At 40.0% G+C, this 12,717-nt stretch overlaps 1 long non-coding RNA gene across 1 annotated transcript; it reads right to left on the bottom strand.

Moving 5' to 3' along the window:
- Nucleotides 1-2,332: 2,332 nt before the first annotated feature.
- On the bottom strand, nt 2,333-4,711 carry LOC116604190. Its single transcript, XR_004290949.2, has 2 exons — nt 3,368-4,711; nt 2,333-2,818 (listed from the first exon to the last, which is right to left on the bottom strand). It is a non-coding gene; the product is annotated as an uncharacterized LOC116604190 (long non-coding RNA).
- Nucleotides 4,712-12,717: the final 8,006 nt, after the last annotated feature.

Consider the following 12,717-nt stretch of genomic DNA (forward strand, 5'->3'; position numbering starts at 1 on the left):
ATGTCTGAATCACCACCCTGCTATCCAGCCATGGAAGAAATTACTATCTCAAGGGAAGGCGTCAGGCGACTGTTGAGCAACCTTAAACCTCATAAAGCACCCGGTCCTGATGGCGTAACAGCAGGAGTCCTGAAAGAACTAGCTGATCCTATATCTGGTATGCTTACTGTCATATGTAAGAAATACTATCATCTTGGAGAGCTCCCAGAGGACTGGAAGTCCGCTAATATAACACCTGTCTATAAAAGTGGTAAAAAAAGAAACATGATCCTTGTGACTATAGGCCAATCTCACTAACATGCATTCCTTGTAAGGTTCTAGAACCTATAATCACCAGCTTAATTATGCGTCATGCGGCTACGAACAACATACTCTACAAACTGCAGTATGGATTAGAGCACTACGATCATGTGAAACACAGATTCTTGGTTTTATACACTCGTTGGTGGACAATATGCATGAAGGTAATCAGACCGACGTTTTGGTGATGGGTTTCAGTAAAGCAATTGAAAAGGTAAATCACCGGCTCCTTGTAAAAAAAAGTTAAAGCACTATGGCGTTTGGGTTAAAACCAACCAGTGGATAAAGTCCTTTCTATCTGCAAGGAAGCAGAAGGTAGTGTTTGGACGGAGAATCATCTGAAGTTGTAGACGTTCTCTCTGGGGTACCCCAGAGCTCTGTATTGGTCCCATGTCTCTTCCTCTATTACATTAACGATCTCCCAGACAATCTGATGATACCATCGTATGCTTAACAAGTCCACCGAGGATGCCTTAATTTTTCAACAGGACCTAGACAAATTAGCCATGTGGGAGAAACAATGGAGCATCGAGTTTCACACCGCTGAATGTGAGATCTTAAGAGTTGGACGCAAAGAAAAACCTTCACATCATACTTTTCACGGCAAAACCCTGTGTGCTGTCGACTCGGCAAAATACCTTGGGGTCACCCTAACAACTGACTTGAGGTGGTATACGCATATAAACAACATTTGCAACAAAGCAAACAGCACCTCGGTTTTCTTCGGCTTAACCTGAGAATATGACGTCGGCTTACTTCGCTCTTTATGCGTCCATCCCTCGAGGGTCCATGTACTGTATGGGACCCATTCACAAAGACAAACATTAACAGAATAGAGATGGTACGACGTCGCGCAGCAAGGTTTGCGCTTCATCGCTACGACAGAACAGCAAGTGTGAGTGAGATGCTCAATTATCTGGGTTTATCCTCACTAGAAATCCTAAAAAAGAAAGCATCGCTCCTGATGTTCTTAGATACATCGTGGCCTTGTTGTAAAAAAATGGCCAGCCAACAGTCCCGCCGATGGATAGAATGAGCAGACATATGAATATCCAAAGCTACAAAGTGCCATCTTCAAGAACCGACTATCAAAAAAATCTTTCTTCCCGCGGACCATCAGGGATTGGATGTCTGCCGGAGCTAACCGCAAGGGCGGCCAGTCTTAACGCTTTTATGAAAGCAAGCAAACTATTATTGCATTGACTTATGTAACTTTACTTAACATATTTTTGTAATTATCTTTTTTGATGACATTATAATACCTTATAAGAACATTCACATAGAAGGAGATGGGGTTATATGGAAAAAGAAGAAGAACACACCCAGCCTGCCTAGCTTGTGGCAAATGGTCAATCCAAGAAATAGTTCCGACAAGACAATAAGTTTTTTTTTTTGAAAATCAAAACGAGATCTTGCTTTTCTTAAGTACCAGAACGAGAAGTCGAATCTCTAAAATTCAAGAAATCGAGATGCCTTAAAATTTGGAGAGAAAATCAATATATCCAAGGAACCACCTCTCTTGTAGTTAAAATTCAAGAAGATCGTCTTCTGGGCTTGGTCAGCTTTCTTCACAAATTCTGTGTACTGGAGCACCAGGAGATCACAATCTCCTATCTTCACATGCTTGTAGCCCACCATCGTCATCAGCAAGAGCTAGAACATGGCAAAGCACACTTCCTTTCACTGTACAATCTGCGTATGATCCATGCTGATCCTGTTTCTGGGCATGGACATACTTTATCTTGTACATCCGTACGATGTTTCTTGGACTTTATATTCATCTTCTATGCCGAATTCCCCATACTCTGGATACTGAAATTCTTTATGCAAGGTCTACATTTCGCCTCATTATCTTTCTGCTTTCACCAGAGCTTGACATTACCAATGCCAAATACCTATTTACTCGATATTAACGCTAGCCACTTGTTTTCCCGCTTCAAAACTACAGAACTGCGGCCAAAATTATATTAAGCAATAGCTCGCAAACCATATATATTTGGCTACAATTTGCGATTTATCTACTCAAACAAGATTTGCTTTTGTTTCTTTAATCAAATATTTTCAAGGACTTTCAAGGACTGATAATAAGAATTCCAGCACTTTCCAGACCTTGAAGTTCAAATTTTAAAATTCAAGCACTTTCAAGGTTTTCGAGGACTTGTGCGAACCCTGACACTCGTTCGAATTCGTTTTTTCTTGAATATCTGGCGGAGTATTTAAGATTTTGGTGTTTTTTTGCCTATTGTTTTTTGCCTATTGTTTTTGCCTATTGTTTTCGAATGGCATAGTAAAAAATATTCACCCGAAATGAAGCCATTTGGGTCTACGGTATCGTTAAACACGCTTCAGTAATACATAAATCAATTTGATAGCAACAAAACATGTTTCCTTTATAAAGGAATGTTTATGATTTAAAATCACAGGGAAATGTAATACTGTATATGCCTATGTATCTGCTTTTTCTTGAGAAATATATCGTGTTGATTATTCAGATGTCACCATGACTTCTTGGGTATAGCTAGGATGAAATCATATAACACATTAGACATTATATAATAGATTCAACATACAAGTTTGGCCCCAAATTCATTCAGATATATATTTACTACACTGTTTAGTTAACATTACTAGAATACAAATAATGGACTGCTTTCTCTGATGATTTACTTTATGTGTATTGATAGAAAGATCCCAACAATTAAAAAAAAACAATACCATTTACTACATATTTATCCCAACTTATTCCAAATTCCAACTTATAGTAGCTTGTAATATTGTAAATAGAATTAAAACTTTACACACCACAAAACAATCTTTTCCGAGCTCGAGGCGATGCAAAAATAAAAACAAACAAGAGGAAAGCAACATTTGATCTGCAAACACCATCTTTTCTATAGAGGGCCTGCAATACTTCTATCGGCAGTTAGCACAAAGTCAAGATGCATTTTCTAGCAAAACAGAGTTTTCCCGCCTTTTTAAGTACCTATAAGCTTATGTTGACTCATTTAAAACCTTTTTTCTGAGTTTTAAAGCTATGAAAAGTAAAATTTAGGCATAAAAAACTCACCTTTTTTCGAGGTTTGAAATCTTTGTTTTCCGATCCTGCATTTGCTCGTTCTTTAGCGTAAATCACGATGGTTTCGTAGCTTTATTTATACTGAGTTTCCTTTTTTACACATTCTATCGGACTAGAAGGTAGAATTGGCATTTTTATACATCAGGAAGCGCTTTGAAACGTCTCCCCTCTACATTTTGTACTTGACTCGTGCTGCCATCTTGAATTTTGATCCTCACTCCACGGTGGTTGATTGACAAATGAGCCGATGCTTCCAATGGAAGCACCTTTTTATACCGCGCCTTCGTGTTTAAGGCAGTGCTCATAAAGTATTATTGCTCGCGAGCGAAGAGCAAGTCTAATTTTGCAGGTCATTCTCGCGCCGGTGAGACAGCCGTTCAGCGGAAAATACCACGCATGCGCGAGATGATTATAGAGAGTGGATTTTGGGGGGCATATCCGTATCAGACTCGTACCCAGTCGTTATCTGCTGTTGCGTGGACATCCACAGGAATCCTGAAGCGAGGACGGAAAAAAATAACGACTGGCAGATTACAGATCCAAGATGGCGGACGAAATCGGCGAGCAAAAATGTTACGAATTTTCACAGACGAAAAAGGACCTATCCATACTGAATTTCTTGCCTGTAAAATTCCATGTGCACATGACAACTGCAGAAATAGCCTAAAAACTTTCCTGGAGTTTGAAATTCGGCGTAAGGTCATGTGCGAATAGTGACTTCCTCGCTTTTGAGCTTCTTCTAGGGAACATAAAGACAATATGTGCTCGAATTATATATCTGAAAGTGTATATTTGTGATAAATACAATCCAACCAGAGCAGTATGAGTTCAAATGAGTGCCAGAACACTTAGACCATCCAAATTCATTTCATGCAATGATGTATCGAGCTCACCAGTGTCGTCCGCCGTCATGGGGTTTTACGAAACGAAAATATCGTCTAATTGAACAGGGAACCACCGAAAATAAAATTAAATGGTTTACAACGAGTGCGTGTAGGTAGGCCCTTGGACTTGTGCGCAAAAAAGTAAAAAAAAAACGGTCATAAAAACGCTGCTTGCAAGACATTTGAAAAACTTGAAAGATATTTCCTGAGTTCTGCCAGACGTCAAGCGAATTCATTTTCGAGATAGCCTGCTAGCCGGCTCTCATCGGAGTTATTCGGAAATGTTTTATTTTCGAATATTGGAAACCCTGTGCGCGCGCGAAGGCCGGGTTGCGCTGGGCCGGAAACCCCAACCGTTAAAAGAGAAAATAATCTATTAAAATCCAAGTTATTTAACAGGCCATCCGCTCTAAATTATCAATCATATCCTCAAAGAAACTTCCAATAGACACACTGCTTTCAATGTTTTGTAATGTTTTTCTCGTTTTCCGTTAAAAATCATCGGATATTGTTACGTAATCGACCGGAAGTAAACTGGTGACAATGCGGCTTTAATATACTTAAGTTACAGCCAATATCATCTTCTTTAAAGTCAGCTTCAAGCTTAAGTTATCGTCTAGGAAAGGAAAATAGACTTAACAGAGTTGCCAATCATAAAAAAATATGTTTAAGGCAAGTAGCAAGCTAGCGAGGAACGCAATTAAAATATGTTTTTTTTCTGATTGCAGAAGCTATTAACACTGCTACCTTCACGATGTTTAAGAAGTTAGAAATTCTCCAGAATCCAATTGCAAATATTTCAATTGCATAATTCAATCCAAGGAGAAGCAAATTAAACCTATCTACTACTCACCAGAGAAACATGGTCAAATGCATACTGTTGCTGCAACAAAAAGTCCAGTGAAACTTAACCACTTCAAGCGGCCTAGTAATACTGATGATTTGAAGATAACCAAATTCACAAAAATCACGCCTATCAGCAAGGAACACCAAGGCTTCACATTCTCAGAAGAGCTACACAAAAGTACATCTGGCAAGCCTGTAAATATCCCATCATTACCGAAGGGTTAGTACGCAGCCCTTACAAGCTGCAATTTGATTGGGCAAATGAACAATATCCGCACCTCGACACAAAGAACAAAAGAATAGAGACAAAAAAACTCCTTTGTAGAACAAAGATAATAGGAGACAAAGCAGCTGTGTACTTACACCTACCGAAACTAGCACCTGAACAATTGATTCCCATAAAATGCAAAGATGTGTCTATGTCTCCCGTGACCAAGCAATCAACACGATATGGAGACACAGGCAAGATGTCATCGTAGATGACACAACAGGGCAGACCAAACTTGTACTATGGGGTGAGCACACAGGCACTCTTGAGATGAACAAAACCTACGATCTTAAAAACGTCAAAGTCAAGGCCAATAGGAACGAGCAGTTCCTAAACACTCCAAAGAATGATGACTACATCGCAACAGAAGCAACACCATTCACTGTACCTGCTGTTCAGCACAATGAGATGGAGATATCGAAATTTTCAACGGTCACTGCAACAGTTTTAGGAGTTCAGAAAGCTTCACGATCAATAGGCTGTACTTCCTGTCAGAGGCAAACTGTCGTCACACCTAACAAAGCGACCAATCCAGCCACCCAAAGCATGTGCTGTCCACTGGACGCTCCGCCTACTAGTGAAAACAGAAAGCTCTGCCCGAAAGCTCTACCCGAAAGCCCTACCTACGCCTCAATAGTCTGACAACTAAAGCCTTCCTTCAGCTCCTGAATCCAGCCGTCCAACTTCAACCACTAATAGAAGGCGAAATCATTGCCCTTATTCTTGAGCACTACAAGACCTCATTCAAATTTATCTATGACACCCTTACATATCAAGTTATTGAAGTTCAACAAAAGTAGACTCACCACAAGCACTTATTGTAATGAACCTTGATACTTACACGGATCGTTGAGTTTTAAAGTTATAAACTGTTATGACAATGGCAAATAGCACTGAACACCCATTGAACACTGATTACAGGAAACGTTGAATAATTCCTAAAATTTAAACAGCCAAATCAGTTGTTGCTGTTTAAAACGATGACAAGTTTATAGACTTTTACTGTTGATAAGGCAATACCAGCATTTAACTCATGAAGCTCGCATCCAAGTACAACGATGCCATCATTCCCTGTTTTAATAGTTTGTCTGTAGTGCCACCAATTACACCGGAACTTGTACTCTGTTTTTTTTAACACAAGGAAACGGTGCCCACAAACATTGAACATTAACTGGACATCTGTTGTTGCAAGTAACGTTTAAGTTCGTTTTAGATTTATTGTATGTTGCGACAAATAAAAACGTCGTGCGTATTTTTCTAGCGCTACCAGCCACTAGCAACGTCTTTTAGCGTTGTCATCTCCCTTGAAGCACAAATCTATAAAATAGCCCTTTTTTATCCTTTCCAATTATCCCAGAAGCGTGGGATTCTCATGAACGACTGGCCCAGGGGTGACAATACACACCTTTAGAACTATAGAACGAAGCAAAAAATACAATTAAAATGCAAACAAGTTTGGATGTAGCCCTTAATTCTGTACCACCATAACTATTAACACCCCGGTACTGCCGTCAAGCAACAGCTATGTCCGTAAAAGTAAGTAATACGCTTTTATATAATCTTGTTTCCGTAATGCAAATCAGCGAACCCGCGAACAGTAAGGACTGACAAATAAGAGCCGAAGAATACTATGCACTCGTCATTTGAATCCCCACCCCCATGGTCCCGGGGAAGTGTGGGGTTAATGTGGGGGCTTAAAAGCACTTTTGAACAAGAATCCGTCCCTAGAGGATGGGGGGAATTGACTGTTTTTGACCCCTTAGACTTGTCCCCACCATGGGGGCTTGGGGACAAATGAATAACATAAATGTGACCCAGCACGCGAAAACGTACCTTAACGAGTTAACGAAATAACGTTTACTGCCGTTTGCCGTTGAACTCCGTTGAAGCACGTTTAGATGAAGTCCATATCATATAAACGATTTTGCAGTTCGTTTAGTTTTTAGACGCGTCGTTCAAGGGGAAAAATAGCATTTACAAAAGTCATATCAGTTTCTGGTTTGAGACTCTCTTTCTGTAGCAAGCAATTCCATGTATCAGCGAGTTGCAAGCTGCATTGTGGAATGTACAAAAACGAATACGAATGTTAACTATGCCAGATGAAGATAATTAATTTTAACTATTATCTCCCTAGTTATTAGTACAAATGCACTTGCGGAAGTGTACTAGCTTTGAAAGATAAAGGCTTATTTCAGATGACTTATTGTCGGGTAGTTGCCTATAGTTTGCATCCCGAAGGGAAGGGGCATTTGACTGCATTCTTGTGCCGAGGGGGTGGGGGTTTCTCTCTGTTTTGTACAGGGTCAAAGTCTTATCCTCCACCCTTCCCCGGGACCATGGGGGAGGGGGTTTCAATTGACTAGTGCATTATTGCAAGTTCATGCTGACTTCAAGGGGTAGCGCGATAGGTAAAGCCGAGGCGCAGAGACCCACGTTCCAGAATATCGCACGTGCGAGAATATTTAGTATTCCAAAGAAGTAGTTGAGAAAAGTCATTGACTCACCTGTTAATATAATACTTGCATTCAAGAAGTCGTTTGTTGGTATCTTGTGTAGGACACGACGTTGTGTAGAACGCAGCCGCACACAGTAAAGGGGGGACATTGGGGGGGGGGGGCTAATTACCGCAATACCGCACAAAATTTTCAAATATTATTGCATACTGCTCAGAAGGACGAGGTTTTAAAGAGCATGACATCCCGTTAACACCGCAACATTTTATTTTTTACCGCAATACCGCCGTTTTAAAAGCAAAATCTCGCATCTCGCAGTGTTTTGAAATACGAAAAAGGGCCAACACCGCAAAACCCAACCCTAGTAAAACTTGCGAGGTGGAACTAAGGGCCTGTTCACATGGAGGTTGGGGTTCCCAAGGTGAATGGGGTAACCCACCTCTCCATACAACTGTACAATCTCTTTTATTTACGTGTTTGCGTTCAGATTTCAGATGGGGACCCCACCGGGGTGGGTTACCCGGGACGCCGGGCCGGCTAACCCGCATTGGTGGGGTGGGTCTTTGAGAGTTTCCAATATGTGAAAGCTCTTCATCCGTTAATCATAAGCCCGCCAAAAGCGCGCGAAGTTCAAGGTGGCTGCCAGGAAGTATGGACCTGGAAAACTTTGAAGCGGAGTCAGCGCGGCCGCAGGCCGCGCGCGGAGCTCCATAGGTATAGAAATATGGTATAGCTATGCGACTTGGTTTTGTGGTCATCGCGCGGGTATCCTGTGCTGTCACAATCCATCTATCCAGTCAATCGTGCAACTCCCAGGCCCCCTCGGTCTTACGTTTTTACGTATTTTATTTTTTTACCGCCATCAAAGTTCGTATGTTCACAGCAAAAAAGGCAGATTGAAAATAGAATTTAATGAGAAAATATGCGGATTCAAATGGGCTGAAATCTTTGAGGAACCGTTTTGTCTGAAGTACGAGCCGATAGTAAAATCTACCCGAGTGTTCGTGAATCCCGCCTGTTGCAGCAGCAAAAAGAGGACTACTTAGAGGCTCTACACTACCATTCTAATAATATTCCTTCACGTCTATATCTATGGAGATCTATAAGGAGATACTGAGAAGAAAGGGCTTTGGGATGATGTATGTTTTCAGCTATAAAAATAATTCCCTTGTGTCGACGAGTTTCTTGCTAGCAGAAAGACGACAAGTTCACTGTTTACAACAAAAAGCGAACACAACCACACAAGCGACAAACAGAAAGCGACAAAAAAACACTGCCAAGTTGAGTTTTGAACGACGGTTTGTATTGAGAATATTAGTTATTTTTCTTTTATTGCTGTGCTTTTATAATGCTCTTTTCTTCGTGTTTTTTTTTTCAAAACCAATCGCTCAAGCTAAAACACCGTACCAGTTTGACGTCAAGACGTCATATCAAAGTCATCTATCCCTCTTTTGTTTGGCTGAAATGCCATCTACTTGAATTCCGATTGGCTTATAATTTTGGCGTGCACTTGAGTTGTTTTCATTCCACTGGCAATCGCTATGAAAATGTTAAATTCGTAAACACTTACACGTTCTATAAATTCAGCCATATGTTCCTCACGGTAAGAATTTAACGACAGAAATACGTAGTAGTCTAGTTACTGTTTCAATGTCACTTAGCTTGTTCGATTTATACATTTGTTTTTAGAGTTTGCTTTGAGAATTCGTGGTCTAAATCAAACAATTTGAGCATAACAACATCCTTTGATATTCTTCGTTCTCTCTATACTTTGTTGACTGCGTTGAGATATTTAATAAAGGCTGACAAATATCATCCTGTCGTTTATTGCTAAAGAAGACCTTTCTTGTCTTTATATTCTGTGTATTTAGTCTTCTCGAAGATACCGCAACTTTTTCAACATTATCATAACTACAAATAACTTATATATACTATATATTAGTCTGCATCTTGCAGACTATCTATTGTGTTTATTTATTTTTTATTCAAATAGTTGTGGAAAGTTAATAAGGTTATAAATGGCATGATGAAAATGTTGTTTTGAAAGAAAAACATATTTATAATTGTTTTCACTTTTAGGTAAAACGAACCAAGGACTACCCGAGGGCCATGATTGATGCTGAAGGCTGGGAAAATGAGAATAGGCAAATGTCTTAAAGATAATAAAGTAGGGGAAATCTTACTTTTATACAGCAGTAAATGTGAAATAGGCTTTTTTAAAGCAAATACTTGCCCTAAATGATAAATCTGAAAACATTTTTTCTATCAACCTAAAGATAATGAGGAAAGGGGAAATGTTAGGAGAGTTCCAACCAAGTTGTTCCATTACTGATTATTTTTTTATCAAAGCTATAGTCCAATTTCTTCCTTATCTCTCTCTCTCTCTCTCTCTCTCTCTCTCTCTCTCTCTCTCTCTCTCTCTCTCTCTCTCTCTCTCTCTCTCTCTCTCTCTCTCTCTCTCTCTCTCTCTCTCTCTTTCTCCCTCCCTCTCTCTCTTTTGCAATGTTAGTTTCAGAGAGTAGTTTTAACTCCAAAAGGGGAGTAAAAAAACGAGGTACAAAATGACTCCCTTTTTGGAGTAATTTTTTACTCCCTTTTTTCTACTCTCTCAAGGGAGTAGATTTTACCCCTGTAGGGGAGTAACTAAAGGGAGTGATTTACTAGGTTGCTTGCTATTACTCCATTAAAGGAGTACAATTTACCCTCAAAATGGAGTTATTTTTTACTCCTTTTTTTCCTACTCTCTCAGTGGAGTAGATTTTACCCACTTTAGGGGGTAGCTAAGTGGAGTAATTTACTAGGTTGCTTGTAGTTACTCCATTAAAAGAGTACAATTCACCCTCAAAATGGGAGTCAATTTTTACTCCCTATTTTGTTATTTCCCCCTACTAATTGGGTAACTAAAGGGATGATTTCAACCTATTGATATTATTTGCTGTTTCCTCTCTGCACCCTAAATAAATTAAAATAGGTAGGTTTGAAATTAGACATTTTCAATCAATTTGTTCTCCTCCTTGCATTTAATTTTGGAGTAGCATTAGCATATGTGGATCCATGGTTTCTATAAAAAAAACATCAGGCCACCATCCTACAGGGTGGGTGCACCAATGTCTAATGCATGACTGGAGGTATATTTGTGGATTTTAATTTCCTTGGTGATGGAGTATCACCAGTAATAAGTGATATATTAATCTTCAATATGTCACCTGAGGTGTATCTAAATATATCATTCTATCTTTGGAATGCTGTTGCATCCATCATTTGTTTCTTTGCAAGGGCAAAGCTGGTCAGAATGTAGCTTTGATACAAGTGTATATTAATGAAACTTCTATCAAGGGAAGGGTTTTTTTATTAAAGCAAGGTCCGGGGGGGGGGGGGGACTCTCCAGAAAAATAGACGGGTGTGCTCCAAATATCTTTTACGGTATAAAATTCTTACCAACTTCTATCTCTTAGGGTGTGTTTTAGGATTTTTCCGATTCCGCCATCTTTTAGGGGTTTTCACGCCCGGGGAGGAGGATTTTTCCAATTCTGCTAGCTTTTAGGGTGTCTCACGCTAAGTGGTGGCCCAATTGCTTGAAATGTATTTTACAATAAGCCACAAGTCAACTGATCAGTTAATACTTTCGACTTTATTGTCGGCAACATAACAATATAGGATCCGTCAGCAAATAAAAACCAGCAATTTTTTTTTTAATGCTATCTCTCAGGGTTAAAAATTCCTCTGACCACACCCAATGTACTATCTCTTAGGGTGAAGAATTGTTGTTGACCATGCCCTTAGTGCTATCCCTTAGGGTTAAAATTGATTATGCTGACGAGCACCCCCGTCTCTCAAACTCCCGTTTCTCAAAGTCCCCCCCACCTAGGCTCTTACCGAAAGTGCTCGTTAAAAAAGCATTAAATGCTAAAAGCAGTGCTTGTTTTTTGCCAAAAAAGTGCTAAAATAATTTTAAAAAATGCTTGTGGATTAAAAAAATGCTCATTTTTTCAGACTTTTTTTAATCATATAGAACATTACATTTTCAGATTTTCGCTCACATGTTTTAACATCAAAATTTAACGATCAATGTTTTTTCCATTTAAGTCCAACACACGCTTGTTATTGGGTCATCATTACCCATTTAGAAGTTAGTCATCGCTTGTTGTACTTGGTTATCACACTTGCTTGCAGATAGTCATCTAAGGCATGCTCCTGTTGGTCGTTGAATGCGGAATTGAGAACAGAGAATACCCTTTCTGCTGCAGCCGAGGATGGCTGCACCAACAGCACTTTCATCACTGCAGAAGCCCAGTGAGGGAGCTGTTCCTTGTGGTCGTGCCACCATTTTACCTTTCGCTCTTCTGTGTTGATTACCACATCTGCAGTGGCAGCTAAGTAAGCAGGTAGTTCAGCTTTTAGGCCGTTGATAATGCAATCATCATTGAGAAAAGGGAAGATTCGCAAGGCCTCTACTGAGTGCCGAGTTGGCTACAGCCACTGGACGCTGACCGGACACATATACCTCGCAGTCTTGAACGCTAACACTGTGTTGTATAGTTGGACATTGAACTTTCTCAGAAACCATGGTCAAATCCGTGGATCCGCAGATATTTTTAGATCCGCATGGTTTGACAGATAAACAATAGCATCGATTTAAATTCATTTCAAATCAGACATTGGACCGTCAAAGCCAGTCAAAACCCGAAATCCGCGCCCAAAATGCCAACAGATCCGTGATCTGTCGTATTTCCAAAATCCGCCAATCCGCTGAAATAATCATCAAAATCCGTAATCCGTGAGCATTTCGAGGCCGAATCCGCCGATCCGCGAACCTATTCACCCCCCCCCCCCCCCCCTTAGTCGAGCTGCGGCAATATCGTATTGGTTAGATAATTCTATGCAAATTCT

This window comes from Nematostella vectensis, chromosome 1, assembly GCF_932526225.1.
Source record: "Nematostella vectensis chromosome 1, jaNemVect1.1, whole genome shotgun sequence".
NCBI classification, from domain to species: Eukaryota; Metazoa; Cnidaria; class Anthozoa; order Actiniaria; family Edwardsiidae; genus Nematostella; species Nematostella vectensis.